Consider the following 18,424-nt stretch of genomic DNA (forward strand, 5'->3'; position numbering starts at 1 on the left):
CTGTTGGTGACTGTATTGTCTGATCTAGATTCAGTTATTTACAGCCCACCGCCTTCTAGCTGGAATATTGCTGAGTGTGGCGTAAAATGTAACTCACTCACTCACTCAAAACAACAAAACCATGCTCGCACACCCACACACCAAATAATTGTGACTGATATTTCAGTCCATCATAACATGAGGTGGGTAGATCAGATTGTTTTTGAGTTTTCAGTATTCACTTCATTGTTTGAAAAATAGCAGACAACTAATAAATGATCCGCTTCAATGTTTAGTGGAATACAACAAATTTCAGCTAGAATTACATTGTATGGACAAAGCTAGAATGATAACACCCAAGACCCAACAAGGGGGGGAAAAAAGGTTTTTATTGTCTGGATTCCTGATTGGGGTCAGTCCGAAAACTGGAAACTTAAGTATTCATGTGTTGACACTGACTCTTCAAGGAGGAAAACATTCATAAAATCTGCCCGCTTACATGTACTAGTCTTGATGACAAAGAGATACAGCACCTAAGACTTACTGGAGTATGTTCAAAGTTAGCAAATTCCACATCCATGAGTATCTGACTTTCGAGCAATTTTGTAAAGCAAGGTCACGGGGATAGCCGTGTGGTTAATGTGCTTACTTATAATCACAGAGACACCTGACTAACTCCCTATTTCAAAGGTATTATGGCAAATGATATATTAGCATTTGTGAGTGTTCCTGCTTTCAACTTAAAGCGACCATACTTGTGATGTGATGCACTACTGCTGGCTGTAGCTGGAATATTGCTAGCTGCTATGTTAAGCTAATTTCCCTCCCTGACTTATGATATTGATAGTCAATAGATCAGGTCTAGACAGGTATTGGTTATATCTCAAATCGCATCAGTCTGCAGTGTGTGCCATCAGGTCTTGACGGGCAGTGGCGATAGCTCATATTGACCATGCAGTAGTACTCCCTCTGCGGACGATCAGAGATGACTACATAAATGATGGGTACCACTATGTCAACTTGACCTGGATTCAAACCCCACATGATGTGTTTCATCCACTGGTTGAACCCATATCTAGGCCTAATGGTTTGTTGTTTGTTGTTTAATATTGCACTCTGCAATATTCCACCTAAATGGCAGCGGTCTGTAAATAATCACATTTGATCCAGTGATCAACAACATGAGCACATATTTGCTATCAAGAGTAACCCTTCTGTCTCATGTCAGGATCTGATGTTCACACAGCCTCCTATGACAAATTTGCCCACCAAAGAGGAAAACAATTCCGAACCATAAGTTAACTGTAAGCTAACACCATAACAACTTATCAGCTTTTAACAACATGCATTAGAATGAATACATCCTGGTTATTTGAACATTATCTTCAAACCACAGTCATGCTTAAAGGTAGGAAATAGCCGTCCAATGAAACAAGCCGGATGAAGTGTCAGTAGAGATTCACAACAAGGATGTAAGTACAGTTTTCAAACTGATTGTAATACTAATGTGAGTCTTGGGCCAGCCCATCAGGAGCACTGGGTGCAGGAAATAACTGTAAGACTCTTGTGGTTTACATTGTGGCAATGAGGTTCTATTTCAGGCAGTGTCCGGAGATGATATGGACAACCTCTGTCCAGGAGCCTCTTTCACTTTTCAGCAGCGACAGCTCTTAAACACACAATGCCATTTATGAAGCTGTCAAATGTACTCTTGCTTTTCTTGCAGATGGACTCAGAATTAACAGAGATGTGTGGTTAAATGTGAGCTTGCACACCTGAAGAGAACTACGTTGTTTTGTCGAGCTGTATATCTTTTTCAATTTGTTACAATCGTCTTCCTATCTTCTGGTTGAAACAGAGATATAATTGAAATACTATTTTTAAGAAAGCATAGGAAAAATGGATATTCAACATTTCAGTTGTATATATTTTGTATAGTTTAGTTTAACATGATTATCCTTCCTCAAGTGTAGTATCTTCACTGTAGGAGCTGGTGTCACTTTGAAGTACATCTTAAGATGCTGTCTTGAAAACTTGGAAGTGACCTTGACATTTGTGAGGTCAAGGTGAACATTACTTCAATCCACAGTTGTTGGCAAATATCAATCAAGGTCATTCTCAGACTGCCCCACCAAACACAAACACTGACAGTCTGTTACTAAGTTAACAATGCATACTCAATCTTTTCCAACTATCCCTTCACCAAGTTTGCCCACAGAGGCTGCAGGCAGGCAAATGGTAGGATTGTACGTTCCTCTAAAACAAGATCAATAGAGTCGTTTGCAGCAGTAAAGGCCATCCTGATTGAGGCAATGAATATAATCTGATTTAGTGTGGTAGTGGTAAGAATGTTGGTATTGATCGGCGGAGCGCGCAGGCAGATCGGAAGGAGAAAGGGCTCCTGTAGGTAGAGGCAGAAATTGTACCACAAGGGGCTCGCTCCTCACTCGTTACTGTAGTTACAGGAGTAAAAAAAGAGGAGAAAATTGGAATTGATTTGTCATGGAGATGACATTTAATTGTTAGTGTGCTTTTATAGTTTGTGGTGTTTTTAATGGACACTTAAAATTCAGACAGTGAAGATATGCCAAGATTCTCATCAGATGATCGATCGTGAAATATTCAATCTCATAAGGCAGTATGTAGCATCTGACATTTAAAAAATTTATTGGAATTGTTTTTTTCATCCTGTATCGCCACATGGGTACAATGTGTGAAGCCCATTTCCAGTGTCCTGTGCTCATATTGCTGGAATATTCCTAAAACCCACGTAAAACCTGACTTACTCATTCTTTACACTGTACCCTTTACACTGTAGCCTTTACACTGTAGCCTTTACACTGTACCCTTTACACTGTACCCTTTACACTGTACCCTTTACACCAAGCTGGGCAGAAGGAAAAGCAATTCTAAATGCCAGAATGCAAATCCAATTTAGAGAACAAATCAAAAATATTCCATTTTATTTAACTGGGTTCAGTTGCTTCATTTATTTCAAACTTTAATGGCAAATCATTAGTGATGTGGAAATGCCACCTGTAAGTGTTTCATTGAAGATCAGATAGAACAACCAGCAAAGAGAAAGCAGAGTAGCCGGTTTTATAGTTTGTTGTAGCAGCAAACACAGTGCTTCTAGTCTACAGGTATGACCAAAAATGAGGTACAAATCTGGACCTGTTGGGTGTAAGATAGCAAGTACAAATGACACAGAAAATATGCCTTTCTTTACAGTGATAGAAATCAAAACTGGTCTGCTTATGTTCATTGTAGTGAGTACTTTTACTTCACAGACACTGTTGCAATGCTGTAGACTGGTGAGTGCTATGTACATTGATGTCAAGTATCACAAATAGCATCAGAGTAACTTATTACCCACAGTCTCCTGATTCAGGAAGCATAACCCAATTAACCACCACAGGATAAACCATCATTGTTATCACCCTTAACAGAAAAGCATGATGTCCCTACTTAAACCAAAAGATCTGCCATAGATCAATATTTTGTCATTCGGATGCCAGTCACTTTGATGAAACCCTACAGCAATGGTATGGGGATGACAAACCTTGAAACACAGCAGGGTGAACCGTGATTCAAACCCGTTTTCATGGGTTACTGGCATGCCCAAACTGTGGCCTTCAGATGACGGGGCACCCTGTGGTCCATCTCTAAAGAATACTGATATTAGTGTGGTGTGTGATTATGTTTTTTCACACAATTCAGACTTCATCACAGAGTTTGCAAGCTTAGATAGTTACAAATGTTTGTCTGGGAAGGGGATGGTGGTGTGGCCTGGAGGTTAGAGAGTCCACTCGTCATGCAAAAGACCCGGGTTTGATTTCCCACAGGGGTACAAAGTGTGATGCCAATTTCTGGTGTCCACTGCAATGATGTTGCTTTAATATTAAGAGTCCCACAAAGCCATACTGACTCCATAGGGAAAATCTCCACTTTAATTGGTCTGCATCGTCCTATAAGTGTCTTAATGCTCGTGATGTCAGTCACTGGATTGCCTGGTCATGATAAACTTAACTCTGCAATAATGCAGAGTGCAGCATCTGCATGAGACATATTATTTGAGAAAGCACACGAATACTCAAATCTGATGAAAAACAAAAGTTATCCCATATCAGCCCTTGAATGAATGACAAGTATCTGAAATTGGAGAAATACCAAAGCTTAGAGATCGTGTCAAATCCTCCACAGATCCTGCATCAATTATTTATGTTTCAATTATTTCCTCAATCACATCACCTAACCGCAGCCAGTTTGGTAATGTCTGTAGGGTTCAGCCCACACTGAATAAAATCCAAGCGAGGTAAGACCTGGCAATTGTGTTTAATTTTGATGGATCACCCTAATTGTTCATTTATGTCACTTATTGATTTTCCAAGAGGAGAAAATATCACATCTCACCGTATTTGATGAGACGACCAAAACACACGCAAGAAAATTGCTACACATCTATTTCGCCAATGGACTTTCCTCTGTAAATGACAGAAGATTGCAGCATTTATAACAATTTTAAGGGCTTCCAGCTAGGACGGAATGTTCTTTTCTCAGTTTTTACTGCCACAGACTTTTTATTACCATGAATTGTCTTCATATGACTACCTTACTGTTTGAACTGAACTGCAGAAAGCAATTTTCCAAATACAGTGGAGCTTACCTCAACTGACCTGTAATGTCTGCCAATTCAGTTCCGGTCAAGAACTGAATAATGACTCAGGTGGAAACTCTCCAAACAGTGGATGAGTGAGTTGGGTTTTATGCCTAACTTATTATCAGTGTATGAAACTCAAAAAAAGACAAAACAGGCAGCCCACCAGGCTGATAACTGAAAAATGTTGCTGGCCCTGTGAACATGTAACCAGCCCTGTATTAAAAATAGGAAACTGAGGTAAGGTATTAAATTACTCTTATCAAAGAATTACTTATAGTGAGGTGAAGTTAAACATATGCAAAAGCAAATTTTACAAAGCATAACTTGGTGGTCCCTGTTGATTCATTTAGTGTCACTGCCATGTGAATGAGACAAACAGGCAAAGTCAGAATGGTCAGTATCTTTGGCAAGAATGGTCTCTACATGTTATTTCTGCAATGAGCATAGGGGATTTGTAACTGTCCTTGTGAAGAGTAAACATGCGCAACAGCAAATTTAACAAAAACTTGGTCACTGAAATCATGTTCAGTGTCAGATAAAAGGGTCGGCTGATATGTGAAAGCTGCGGTTTGATTGAACATGAACTCTACATACAGACGTCGTTTAGCTACCACAATTGTAAACTATTTTCAAAATAACACCCGTGGTCAATGACATGGTAAAATATATACCCATGGAAAATGGATTGGCTCACAGGGCTGGCTGTAAACTAAAGTTGTAAGCCCACCAAGTAACTAGTAAGCAGCAGGCCACCGGGCAGACACTATTTCATACACTGCTTTTATGCTGATTTTTAGCAATATTACAGTTATTTCATGGCAATGGACACCAAAAGTGTGCTTCACACAATGTACCAATGTGGAGCATCAAGCCCGAGACTCTACCATGACAAATAAATTCTTGCCCCAGAAGACTTGGTAGTTATGGCTAAGGAGCATCTGAATGCTCCAGTGAATCTGCCTTCTTTAAAGGGCACATGCACCCAAAAAATCAAACATAATCATCACTATATACATGGTATATAACATGCATTGCTGATTAGGAAAAAACAAATTAACAAAATTATAAGCATATAATCGCAAATCAAAGTGCAATATTCTGTTCTTGAGTTTACCTCCCTCGAAACGAAGCAGCTGTGATACCAAACTCAGAGCCGATGGGTGTGCTATCATAGAATAATAATTTATACAAAAATTCATTTATTACCACTACAAGCATTATACATTAGGATTCAGATGTTAAGAAAATATACACATAGCATATTAATTTCATCATGATCAGTAGTAGCTTAAAGTAAGACACCAGCTTAAAGCAAAAACTAATTTCATAGATCTACAACTCCACAAGGGTTTAAAATTACAAGTGCATTGTTTAAAGATGTTTGGTACATAAATCCTACCCTGAGATATTCAAAATGCCACGGTTAGACAAACTGTTCATTCTAGACAGTTTAATGAGCTTCTTTGAAGAAAACATATCATTAGTACAACAATGTGACAACATTTTTAATTAAGGTCATTAAGCCATGGCCCAGTGAAGCACATCTATTGTAATCCAAGCTATTATAACTGACACATCAAAACAAACTTGGATAGAACTAGCCCAAGCATACAGTAAATGTGCCAGCAGGATTAATGCCACTTAAGATAGGATTAATAGGATTAAGAGCACTCCCCTCTGTCTGGTTATTCCAGTAGGTCACACCCCACTCTGTATATTCAGTATTTCATTGGCTATTATAGGGCACACCCATTTTGTATCTTTTAACGAGCCACAACCTTTTGATTGTTTCAAGTTTAGTTAAATAGGCTCCAACTCCATTTGTCCAGAAGAAGGGTTTAGACTTCCAACTCAGACCAACTCTAGCCCTCAGCCCAGAGGGTTGTACCGACTCTCTGTGGCCACCCTTGTTATTCTAATTCTTGTTAATAAAATTGTAATTAGCTTCTTGTGACTTCGGACTCTTTGCTGAGTTAATTCCCCCAAGCAGACCAGCACGCCAGTTAGATAAGGGATTTCAGAGGTACGCTCATTTGGACCTGAGACCCTTATCATAATAGTGCACTGAAGTGTAAGGAAGCCTTTTCATTGGCCACTAGTTCATTTGCCGATATGCTTAGCCAGTTCTTTGTTTATAGCATAGAAGCCCGATAGGTGTTAATTTCAAATTGCATGTGGTCAATATTTGAAGTTGTTCTTTGCATATTGTCAATAGCAGGTACGCAGCCTTGTAGGTCATCATACACCTATGCATCTATTCACTCCACATGCGTTATGAGCACAGCGCAGCATAGGTGTTGAAACCACTTTTAAATCCCTAAGCACTGGGGGAAAATTAGTGAATCCTTGTAACTCCAATTTCACTGGCTTATTTTCATCATTTTGTTTTCTGCTTTATAGGTTGAACTGGCATCAGAATCTGCAAAGTTGTGTTTTACAGTGCATGTGACTTTGAACAGACACAAAAGGCACTTGGAAGATATCGCTCAGAAGGAGCATCTTTGGCAATAATGATTTATTTGGCATATTCAGAACTCAAACACACGTGGTAGTTATAGTTCAATATAAGCATCTGAAAGCTACTGTGAGTCTGGCAGGACTTTGATATCACACACAGGAGGCAGAAGGCTCCTGCTACACTTGGTAGTAGCGGTGTAGTAGGAGCATCGGCTCAGCAGGACAGCCTGAATGCTCCTGTAGCTTATGTAAGCGCAACATTGGCCTTTGGTAGATGAAGTTCAGCAGAAGCATCTGTATGCTCCAGTAGCTCCTGTGAGTCTCTGACTGGCCTTGTTTACCACACAGGGCTCAGCAGGACAGCCTGAATGCTTCTGTAGCAGGTATGTCCCTGACATCATTGGCCATAAACACAGCTTAAAACCTTTGGTAGATGTGGCTTGGCAGAAGGATCTGAATGTCCCAGTAGCTCCAGTGTTTCACAGAATGACAATCTTTGCAGTAAAAAGAACCCCGAACTGTTGGTTGTCGACCTTCAGACGAAGTCACAGATAAAGGTCTGAACCTCCCTAACTGACTGTTTGTCACCTACATTGTTGAGTCAGATGCCACTTCACTTAAGCTGTGAAGGGCAGGGTTCTGAAAGCCAAGATTTTGTCCTATAAGAGTCTGTAACACATGTATGTGGAGGTGCAACTGAATATCAGCGCAACAGTTTACATGGATGTATATTAATTTTAGCAATACTGCAACAACAGAATGTTGACAGACACCAGGAATTAGGAGTAGAACAGTTTACCTATGTGGAAAATCCAACTCTGGCATTTGTTATGACACTTTACTCACTAAGCTACCTCACCTAAACAAATATATTAGTTATAATACAATAACGTAGAATGTTATTTGTCAACATTTTGGGTGGATATTTAGAAGCTAGTGAATCAGATGAGGACAAACTTTATGAGCAAACAACTTCTACATTTGGATGATGCAGTATCATTTCAATACAGATTCTTGTATCGTTGTTTGACATACATGCTTGACAGTGATACAAAATTGTGTATGAAAATGATGCATCACCCCAAAAAATCATCCATAAAGTTGGTCATTATTTTATTTGTCAAAATGATCAAATAATATCTCCAAATGTTGGGTTTTACCACCTGATTGACTCAATGCATTTTATGAGATCTCATTAGTGAGCAAGTAAGTTTTAAGGTCACCTCAGGTCATGATATTTGTAAAAAGGGGCACCGAATAATGAGGTCAGGACCCCCTTCCTCAAATTGCATAGTGCATTTGCGTAGTTGATCGTAGTGCCATGACAATCGTAAGTCTATTTGTTGACTGTTTTAAAGCCTGGGGAATTTGCATGCACATAAGGTTGAACTAGACTCATGCAATATTGTCAAACAAAACATACAGAGCAGAAGTAAACAACCCCGAAAACCACATGAACATATTATTCCTTGTTCACATATGGTGTAACACCTTCATTGCAACACCTGCTTATCCCTGTGAACAGATGTCGATCTATCTTTTCTTTCATAAAATTATTGCTTTTATCAACAGAATAAGCAGATGACACAGAATTTTTATCAGATGAAGATAGCTGACAGACTGAATATCTTTCATGACATGTCTGCACGATAAAGCTAAAACAATGACCACACATTTACACTCGTACATATCAAATATAATCTTCAGCTAATCCTGCCTGGTTTAAAGGAGACAATATACTCTGAATTTTTAGTTATGCTTCGTGTTTTTATAAACAGTGTATAGTCTTGAAAACAACTATTAGCTTTACTCACAATATTTACAACAGATATGTCACTGAGGAAAAATATCTCATCATTGTCTCATACACCCAAAAACAGGAGCAACAAGAGAACATTAGTGTGTAAGTCTGGGTTTCTGATGCAATGTTAACGTCTTCAAAGGAGACATCTGTTGTGAATGGTACTTAATCCTTCCACAGCTATAAATCACATCAAATATGGGATGAATCATACTGGGACACAATTAAATGAAAAATAATGCAATCAAGAGTCATCTGATACTTCCTTAACAAAGTTATTCAAAATTCAAGACTAGTGAAACATTTGAACATGTTTTGTTTCCCAAATACTAAGATATTCTTTATGACTGCATTTCAAATTATAAAGTTTCTACTTATTAAAATCACAATATCATGCTACTGATACCTAAGAATAATGTTGCCAACCATTGTCTCCCTCAACACTGCAATTTGCAGCATTTTGTTTTGAAACCCAACATCCTGAACCTGTCATCGATCTCAGGACCCAACACTTTTAACCATTCTGAGGTTAGGACAAGCCATCAAAACACAGTAAAATGTTCAATGGAGAAGGAATTCTATCTGAACTATGTAATCTCTCTCACATTCCTGACTTGTTTATCAGACATTGTTAAGATTACAATCTATACACTCTTGTTATGGGGACACCAGTATAAGACTGTACATCAACCTGTCCTCTTGAACCAATCTCAGTCTAGACCCATTAGGATCAGCTATAACAGTAAACCAGTACATCTTCCTGGGGACTATTTCAAAACTGTTTCGGATGATTTTAGCTCCTGATAAAAGTTCAAATATCTCAAACCTCTAATTTGTTTTATTTGAAAAAATGTATAAACAGCTGTTCATTGAAATTTCCAAAACTAGTGAAATCATTAATTTTGTGCTTAATATAACCATGATATTTTGTGAAAACTTCACATCTCACTAAAATACTGCATTTCTAAACACAGCATAATGTGAATCATATGAAAAACATAACTGAGTTAACAGTGAATTTTGTATCAACTGCACTATTTTGAGTACTTGTGTAAACCCACCTGAGATTTATAGATTGTTACTGCATTTGATGGAAACTACTGACAGAGGCCAGAAGAAAAAGCGTTATGAAGCATTTTCTACTTTGTCCTTCAAGACTAGAAATCAGGGTTGTGGCATAGAACAAATGTAGTTTGGAGGATCAAGAAATAAATATCCTGGGAAGTTCAGAAAAAATGAGCAGTCATTACTCTCTTTAGGCATTATTCAACATAAATTTGATGTAACATGTTTAAGGAAAGGGTCATGAAAAAAGCACAAGCACTTGCATGTGGATGGTCTTCAAGAAAGGGAGCAGCACCTGCATAAAGCGGGTCATATCTTTGTGAGCATAATTTTAGTAAATTAGTGCCAGTTTCTGGCATTCCAGGTCAATCTATTTCTGGAATAAGTAGCATATAACCATGTTTACTGACCTAGAGAACATTTATGGACAGAAACATCTGAACCATTATCCGCAAGAGGCTAACGTCCTTAAGTTCCATGTAATCTGTGTTCATTAAAAAATAATTGTAACCTTGATATCTCAACATTAAAGTGTGACCATGTTCAAATTTGGGAACCCTTTTGCAAAATATTTTACCTGGTTTGAAGCCTGTGAAGGTTCAAAATATCTACATCATGTCTCCTTTTGAAAAGGCCACCCTTACTAGTTTTTGGTTTGTGGGATTCAACATTCCAGAGCCAAATGCACCATTTAGAAATGATACGAGTCCACAGAACCTTTGTTCACATGACTACAGTATCATTGTGTCATACTGCTTTTGACAATCTGTCACTTGTACAGCTAGCAGTAGCTGTGAGGTTCTTTCCACAAAAATAAATTGAGGAAACTATGAACAATTGTGTAAAGTTCTGAGTTTCATTGAGGAAATGGTCACTGTGTATCCAAATAATGTAAACAAGATATTGATGACTTGGCAAATGAGGGCCAATTATCAATGATGGTGTCTGGGAGATGAGCACTAATTGTCAGTGATGGTGTCCACACTCACATGTCAGGGTGTTGGCTAATCTGATAAACTCATTAGCCTTGCTTAGGTTCATAAGTTCTATCCCACACAATGTTGATTGATTAAATCAGGAAAACTGCGCTTGTCTCCTAAACTTTCAGATATTTTTGTTTTGATCTAAAGGTACAGGAGCTGCTTCTAGGTGAGAACCAAACCCAGTTTAATGGAGTCATGAATGTTATTTTTACCTCAAGGCTACCTTGCTTCCCCATCAGCCTTTAGACTTCACAACAAAACAGGCAATGACATGGCCCCTATGTCCATCAATGATATGTCGACTTCAGCACAGTGTTGACAGCTGATTATAGCTGATGCTGGATCACATTGATAAAGCTGCTTACTCCACTACAGGGAGCCCAGATTCTGGTTGCAGGACCTTGACAATATCAGGGTTTGGTCAGGATATATTTTACCACACTTACTGTCCACATGGGATCAAAGGTTTTAACACTCAGCAAGATATTATAAGAACATATGCCCCTTTTATATACTGTGACCTTACTTATGGAACAAAGTTTATGGATAACAACTTCTTTCATTTGTGTACACTATGTTTCTATACAGATTCTTGTACCATTGTCAAGAATTACTGCTTATTTGCACCATGCAAACCTCAGACATATGACCTTAATGCATCTGTTAAAGTGATTGGGTTCCTGACAGTTTCCAGTACGTACAAAGATTATTTAGGCCAGTCTGATACTTTGATCTCAACCCTACTTGTATAAGGACTATACTATGATGACAAATCTATTTGTATCAGGACTTGAAGTTTATCAGCAAGTATTTAAATAAACAGGATTCTTTCTAGCACTGACTTGTTATCCCATGCTTTATCAGGTACTGATAACCTGTTTGCTGAAGCTGCAAATACACTTAACACTGAGAACCATTTCCATGGTAAAGAGACAAACAACTTAAGCAGGACTTGAATTTAACATGAATACTCTAAAAGACACAGAAAATCTGAAATGATGTGCAAAGAAGCACATTTCAGAAATATAAGAACTTAACTGTCATCTCAGTATAAATTGTGATAAAAATCACTTGCATAGAGACTTAATTGCCAATTGATACAACTGAGAGATAATTTGTTTGATTGGCATTATTAAAAGTTGGTGAGTAATAAGGGAGTAAGATTCTTTATGGATAACAACTTCTTTATTACATATGATGCGACGTTTTGGTAGGGATCCTTATACTTTATAACATTGTCAACTTAGAGTCACTCTTGCTTGACAATGTTATAAGGATCCCTACCGAAATGTTGCATCATATGTGAAAGAAGTTGTTATCCATAGAGAATCTTACTCTCTTATAACTGAGAGATAACTGCCAATTAATAGACACAGTGGGAAAACATTATTAACACTGTTAGTGGTAACAGTGATTTCAGAAACATATTAGCATTACATTGTAAAAAAGATCATGAATAGAGATATTTTAACTTCCAATTCATACATACAACTGAACTGTCATTAAAAAGATAACAAGTAAAGAGATTTAACTGCCAGTTCATACATTTAGCTAACTATATAAAAATGTAAATAACATCCCAAGTCTATTAAACACCATGGGTAAAGAAACATCACTGATCATGATGTCACAACAACATTAAAACATATATATAAAGAGCAATTAAAAGATATGTCGAAATCACAGCCCCATAATACAGTGATGAAATCTGATTCATTGATATTTACACAAACTTCCATTACCAGAATGAAGGTCTCCAACCCTATCTAGTGATTACTACCAGCTAGTATTTGTAGAGTCTTTATTGATCAAGGGTAAACAGATGACTATTTATAAAGCAAATGAAATGTAGCTCATAAATTCCAATCAGCTAAGCTGGGAACCTGTGAAGGACCATGCCACGGAAAAGGAGGCCGGTCGGAACCTAGGGTGGTTCTGATGCGTTTTTATCGATTATGTCCGTCACTTCTCACAGTAACATTGATCTTCGTGGAGTGGTCACCACTGCTTATTGTGAGCAGTGACCGTTCTCACTGCCCAATGATGGATTAATGTATGTATTGATCTTACAGTGCCAGATTCTTAACAGGATAGAGGAAGAGTTGCCTCCCTTATTGTGAGGTGTAATTTTGGCTTGCAGCAGTTAAGAGTGTTGGAAAACACACACATCCAAAAGTCACTGATGGCAACCTAGAATTAACAACTGTTTTCCCATCTGATACTGACTTGGAATTGCAAGTTATTTCCTTACAATTATAGAGATTATTCTCACCATTAGGTCTTTAATGTGATTTTGAGAATTTTTCTGGAAAAGCTGAATAATTGTTTTTTAAAACTGCAGTCAGTAATACCATTATAAAGTTTGGCCATATTACAAATTACATAAGAATTATGTTTGGCTTGATATAACACAATAAGCTAGATAATTCATTGTATCCATCTGATGCCCATTGGTTGGTTTTTCCAACAATCAATTATGTCATGAGTGACACCACTGAGTGAGTGAGTGTGATTTCAAGCCACTTTTAGCAATATTCCAGCAATATCACGGTAAGGGACACCAGAAAACGGGGTTCACACACTGTTTCTACGTGAAGAATCAACCTTGGGTCTATGGCATCATAAGTGGATGCTTTAACTACCAGGCTACCCAACCATCCCCATAACACAAGGAAATGTGTAAACACAGGAAATATACAGTTCAATAATAAGCAAACAATCTTCCCTGCAAATAATTAAAAAAAAAACATTTTTCTTTTGTATTTTCTTTATTTCTATACGTTGCTAGAAGCATTCTTTGTAAATAAATCAACTGGACAGATTCTGTATCCACGAATCCTTCACATGAAGGGGATGAACCATGATGGGTTTTTTTGTGATGAAGGCATTCAAGAGAATTAACTTAAGACAGTAGAAGAGTTATTTCCTTTCTCAAAATATATATGATGAAATCTTGTATGGCATTAGCATTCATTGTGCAACTACACCACACTCATCATTATTTCAGCAATATGATGGTGTATCTGTTAATAAACAAGCCTGGATTACTGATGATCTTTCATAAGTTGCGACTGAGGTACAACCATGTTTTATTGAACAGGTTTTTGGGGACGAATTTAAATACTGAATGAGTTTGTCCATAAAGTTGCAAAACTGCTAGGATTAACATTAAAGAGTGACAGGCTTTAAACACTAGGTTTCTTAAAACAACGTAACCAGAATCTGTTCAGTTAATCACAAACAACAATAAAACATAAATAATATGTTTGGTACATTATGAACATGTATATCATACATGCTTATACACATAAAGTTGTATAAAATAATGATAATCTATGTTGCAGCCAATTCAAAATGAAATACAATCTTGGTGAGGTGGTAACGAGAGTGCAAGTTACAACAAACATCTATGTCCTCTTCCATAATGGCTTGAAAACAATGTTACAAGAAGATTGTGGTGATGATGTCATTGCTGCAGTGTGGTGTAGTCATGAAACTGTTACATAATAACAGTGCTACAAGACATGTTACATGACAAGGATAATGTTACAGCATGATTTTCGTTGAACATGACATGAGAATGATGTTACAATATGGCATTGTCATGACATTGTTGGAGGAGTAAGTATAGTTCTATGCCACATTCAGCAATATTCCAGCTACATGATGGCAGTATGCAAACAAATGAGTCTGAACCAGAAAATCTATGCAATTGGGATACCATGGTTATGTGTCAACTAAGTCAGCGTGTCTAACTACCCAATCCAGTTAGTCACCTTTTATGACAAGAATGGGTTACTGAAGACCAACTCTAACCTAGATCTTAATGGGTCCATTGTAACATGACATGACATGACATTGATGTTACAATATGACCATGTGATAACATTTTTGCAACATGTGATAATGTTTCATGATATGGTGATGACATAGTTACTTGACATGATATTGATGGCACAATATGGCCATAGGATAACATTTTTACAACACGTGAGGTTTCATGACATGGTGATGATATAGTTACATGACATGATACTGATGGTACAATATGGCCATAGGATAACATTTTTACAACATGTGATGTTTCATGACATGGTGATGATATAGTTACATGACATGATACTGATGGTACAATATGGCCATAGGATAACATTTTTACAACATGTGATGTTTCATGACATGGTGATGACATTGTTACATGACATGATATTGATGTTACAATATGACTATCTAAAGTCATTACAACATGACATGACAAGAATGTTCTTACATACCTCAAAGGAGTTAATCCAATAAGTGAAGCATGCACCTTCATATACAATAGCTAAACTCACTATTATGGACGTTGCAGTCATTATGTTGAATAATGTCTCTAAAACAATGTATCTCGTAATATGAAAATTGAGATACATATGTGCTGAAATTGAAAGATGATTGAATTGTAGACTTTTCCTAAATCTAGACAAGACAGTACAATACACATATTCTCCATGGAATGAATATGATAATGTATACAATGAGAAGGGTGAATACTAATAAATCTACAATAATTACAAATACATGTAACACTAATACACAATTATTAAATATAAACCATATCTAAAAACATTGGCCTTACATTACCCACACTCATTAGACAGTGTTTATTTGGTTCAATAATTAACAATCACTTATTACAAGCACAAATGCAAAAAATAGCAACATTCTACTTCAGCCAGAGACATGAAGAACCAAAACAAATCAAGTCAGCTCAACCTTGACAACCATACGTCTCTATCTCAATTTCAAACTGTCATCCCAAAGGTGCAACATCAGAAACTAAACAATCACCTCAGTGAACTGTAAGCAAAGAACAGAGTTGATGCACAGACACTGTCTTCCCTTCAAGGATATGTACACAAAATCTTTTGTTTATCTGTGACAAAGACCGTTACACAAACATACCCAATACCCTAGAAGTCTACAATATGTGGCAAGTCTAGATTATCCCGGTTTCAAAGAAGAAAGTCTCTGGGCTCCCTTTATATTTTATGAATGTAATACAGGAAATGTTTCTTTCTGTAAAATATGTTTCAGAGCAGATGTTAGTTCCTTTATCACACATGCACACATACAGTCATGTAAGTTACATTAAGTCAATTTCTCAGATCAGTCTGAAGGTGGGAAAAAGTCAGTTTCTCAGATCAGTCTGTAGGCGGGAAAAAGTCAAGCTTCAGACCAGTGTGAAGTTGGGAAAATGTCAAGTTCTCCGACCAATCAGCCTTTAGATTGTATTACACAAAGGGCTAAGTTTCTCCTGCAACAAGCCCCTTGTGGTCATGCATCTAAGCACTGCTTCAATATCATGCACAAGGTGGGTTCATATGAGGTTCAAACACTCATTTGACTTCCGTGAGTTATGCACATACACATTTGTTTACTTGATCAAATACATCAGGGGCATGTATTCAAAGTTGATGGAGGAGCCTTACGTATACATATCCAGGAAGTATTGACAGTCATGAGACACATGAACCTATCTGAAGCTAGTCTGTAGTTCTGACACAGCATATACAAGCAGTGTGCGAAATAGTTTCCAAATTTTGTTAGTCAGTCGAGATAGCCATGCCTGAAAGTTACTAGCCGTCAAAATAATTCACTCGGCCAAAATTTGAATGCACAAAATAAGATAAGATTACAAAAAATAGGTGAGAATAAAATAGTGTCGGCATGACATGTGTTTCATCATTAGCTGCTAATATGATGTACGTTTTTATCAGGCCATAATACTGAATGATACAAAAATGCATTATAACTTAACAAGTCAGAGAGAGTGATATATCTACAAAATGACCCCATGAAAATTCACTAGCCATTTGAGGCAGTGACTGAGGAGACTTACTGCTCCGACTTGATTTTCATCAGCTGTGGGCTAGCAAGCCAGTGGCTATTTTGGACACTGTATACAAGCATCAAACAAGTCATACTGTACAAGCCTTGCCTCCCTTCCCATTCCTCAAACACCAAAGCAGTTCCAACTAAGGATTCATCACACAAAGTCCCACATGTCTGATGTAAATTCTCGGTATTATTTCATTCATATGAAGATGAGGAGTGACCAGTCATGATATTGTGCTTCCAATTCCTGATTTCACTTGGCGGGTAATTATATATTTTGAAAATATTTTAATACACAAAATACTTCAACATCTGATCTATGAAACATGACAAATCTTAAAGACTTTCAAACATCAGTAACCAACACTTACAAATTATTGCAGACTTGCATTAGTTCTGTGGGAAATATTTGACAGCACACACAAATCAGGTCTGAATTTTTCTTTCGATCCATGCAGCAATTCATACATGAATCAAAACGTGCAGTGAAATGAATAAGCTAGATGTTCAAATGGATTTGGGTAGCATGAAATTTCAGCAGTTATTCATACTGACCAGGCAACTTACAAAATATAGCCTATTGCATAACACTGATCAATATTTGGGTAATATAACGTTCAACCACATACATACAGCTCAAACCGTAACACAATCATTAAACAAATCAATGTGAAGGCCTCTATCAGGCATCAACAGGTGCAACCATAGCAACAGTAACAGCTGTATCTTAAGCACTATCGGATGCTGAGGTAATGGACAGATGTATTCATCATGTTCATTATAGCACTATCATTGCATAGGCAGTTTGATATATATACAAAATGTCAAATATTCATATCATTGTAATAAGAAACATACAGACACCTGAACTTTCAGTGCCAGACAGAACCATACAGAACAATATCTATGTTATTACATTCTTTGATGTCTAACCCTATTCCAACCAATGTAATAAGTCTCAAACTACAGAAAACATATCAATGGAACATAGTGACATTTCCCAGACAATTTGTTCACAGGTCCAGACCTGTACAAATTCTTCTTGTCAGAAACTACAAACATAAACACTTACTAGTACGTACATTTGAAGGGTTATAATGAATAAGGAAAGGGTAGTCTCAGTCACCATTACAAAAAGGAAAAACCAATTAATACAGTTCAAAACACAGTAAATCTTAAACATCATACAGAAGTGCTGTCCTGACAAAGGGATCCATTGTTACCATGCTTCCTTCAAAAACTTTCTGACTGCCTGACTGAAAGATCTGAAGTAACTTAATATTGTCCTTAGCTATACGTAAGTATTTAATTTCTGTACAACAAACCCCTTTTAATCTCTTTATTTGGCACAAACAATTTGAAAACAATTCCACACTGGTTTTTCACCCATCAAATTCCGATACAATAAACATGGAAACAGGTGATATAATGTGACCTTTGCTGGAATGACAGGTTGCTAACTGTTATAAAATGTTGGCTTTTAGCCTGAATATATACAAACAACATGCGCAAATGCCCTTGAGATCTCAAGTATGACCACATCCACAGCTGGATGGTATGGTGTAGTTCATATGACACTATTATTGCAATTTCAATGTAGTT

The sequence above is a fragment of the Haliotis asinina genome, chromosome 5, assembly GCF_037392515.1.
Source record: "Haliotis asinina isolate JCU_RB_2024 chromosome 5, JCU_Hal_asi_v2, whole genome shotgun sequence".
Lineage (NCBI taxonomy): Eukaryota > Metazoa > Mollusca > Gastropoda > Lepetellida > Haliotidae > Haliotis > Haliotis asinina.